Genomic DNA, 2,292 nt, shown 5'->3' with positions numbered 1-2,292 from the left:
TCAAGTTTGTAGGTGAGCACTTCATAAATTAAGTCCGAAGCAATGTGTGAACCAGAAAATGGAAAACTTGGAGTGAGAGCTTAAACTCAAACAAAAGCTAAGATTTCAGAAAAACCTTTGTTCTTTAAAACAACACCAGCTTTGAGTGAGACCAGCCATTGATTGGCTAATGTTCCAAATAAGATTTTTCCCAAAAATAACTACAAAATCAATTTAAATAAGCTTTACTTAAGAAAATATACTTTATTAATAACAGATATTGCAGTTGTGTTTAATAGTTTGGAATAACATAAATACAACTAAACAATAAGGAGACCAAATTAACGTTAACAACATCAACAAAATGAAAGGCGGGTGAGAAGGATCATCTGGACTCCAAAGGAACCCAACAGCTGGCCGCAGTACCAACGAGGGTGGAAGAAGAGCAAGTCTTCAGAACCCGGATTAGATCAGGAGTAACTCGTTACCTTCTCAGGCGCCTCCGAATCCTTACTGAAAGGAAAAACATAAAAACTCTATGAGGTTCCATTTACAATAAGAGGTTATGATATTTATCATCACACATTAATTATTCAGCTAAATCTGTTGCCTTTTGCTATACTCAGCTGATGTGGTATCCAACCTGAATGTCCCTTTCTGGTTGTGGTAGATCCATGTGGAAGGGGGTTACTGTTGCTTTAAGGTTCTCTCGCCAGGTTTGCTTCCAAGAGGGGACTGACTTCAGATGTTGTTCACCTCTACAGCTTTACTCCATCCAAGTATTTGAATCGCTCTTGGTGTGACCCCCCCACCCCTATTCTGAAGGCACATTGGTCAAAGTCCCAGGCAACTCAGAGCTCAGGATCATGGGGGTAACTCAAACCCCTCCACCACGTTAAGGTGGCGATTCTACGGAGGGGAGGAAACCAGCAGACCGCATCAAAGCTTCACTTTAATGCAATCCCCCGTCCTGAGCAAGCACGAGGCGACAGTGGAGAGAAAATCCCATTTTACCAGGACAAAACTCTGGCAGAACCAGGCTCAGGACGGGCAGCTGTCTGCCTCGACTGGCTGGGGTTGGAGAGGACAGGAAAGAGAGACAAACACAGGAACACTGGGTAGGAAGATCTGGAGTCTGAAAAAAAACATTGAGAGGATGTAGTTATGATGTTAGCTGGCACAAGAGTTATCAAGGAAATAACAGCAACGACGGGAACAACAAAGACAGATAAAGCAGAAAACATATTTCAATGAACTAGATCATTACACTTACCTTCTAACATATACATACAAATACATCAAAAAACATACATGCACATATTAAGCTAAGTACATCCGAATATATTGAAACATGCATAAAAATGATATTGTGCCTACATTCATGTTATGTGTGCGCACGCGCGCGCGTGTGCGTGTGTGTGTGTGTGTGTGTGTGTGTGTGTGTGTGTAGGTGTGTGTGTGGGTGTGTGTGTGTATGCACAGAAGAAAGGATTCAAGACTTAACTCAACCTATCACAGATACTTTTTGGACTATGGGAGTGACCTACAGTACCTAGGAAACCTGCAAACGGCAGACAGGGCATGCAGGCTTTGACTCCTGACGTGTTGCAACAAGGACCTAAACATCTTTCACATAATGGCATTTTACTAGCATAAGACAATTGGACCAGAGGTGAGTGAACAGCAACAAAACCCCCCACCACTTCCACATGACTGATGTCGACCCCTCCTCCACCCCCAATGACCTTCCCCACCCACCATGCAAGCAGCAACACTGGAAGCAGTTTCAACCCAGTATGGAACTTTGATAAAAGATAGCACAGTTAAAAAGATGCAACAAGAGTGTTGAGTGTTGCAATCCTGCCAACATGGCCAATATGATGTGGACCTCAATCAAGGCACCATGGAGAACAATCCCAGAACAACAAACTTACACAGGCATGATGTACAAGCTTCATGTAACCGAATATGCATAGTTTTTTTAGATTAGAGGGGATAAAACCGGTGCACCCGGAGAAAACCAAGAAAATCACAAGCTATTGTAGAATGGATGATTTCTAGAATTGAGGAGGAAGCCAAAGTAAACACAAAGTAAATGTCCTGATGAAAATTATAGATTTAGTTTCAACAAGAGCACTCAGAAAAAAAGCAAAAGTCACAAATTAATCTTATGGATATTGTTTCCATAAGAAGAATACATACTGCTGGAGACTGGGACCAGACCCCCTCTCAAACCTGCAAGGAAGGAAGGAATGAAGGAAAGATGGAAGGAAGCAGGGAGGGAAGGAAGGAAGCAGGGAGGGAAGGAAGGAA

At 42.5% G+C, this 2,292-nt stretch overlaps 1 long non-coding RNA gene across 1 annotated transcript; it reads right to left on the bottom strand.

Annotated features, from left to right (window-relative positions):
- Positions 1-209: 209 nt before the first annotated feature.
- Positions 210-806, bottom strand: LOC107837156 (uncharacterized). The gene is made up of 2 exons (XR_001663155.1): positions 623-806; positions 210-492 (listed from the first exon to the last, which is right to left on the bottom strand). It is a non-coding gene; the product is annotated as an uncharacterized LOC107837156 (long non-coding RNA).
- Between the last annotated feature and the right edge of the window lie 1,486 nt (positions 807-2,292).

The sequence above is a fragment of the Poecilia formosa genome, unplaced genomic scaffold (assembly GCF_000485575.1).
Source record: "Poecilia formosa unplaced genomic scaffold, Poecilia_formosa-5.1.2 Scaffold118, whole genome shotgun sequence".
Classification (NCBI taxonomy): Eukaryota; Metazoa; Chordata; class Actinopteri; order Cyprinodontiformes; family Poeciliidae; genus Poecilia; species Poecilia formosa.
The sequence above is the reverse complement of the archived record's forward strand: the minus strand, read 5'-3'. Positions and strand labels throughout refer to the sequence as shown.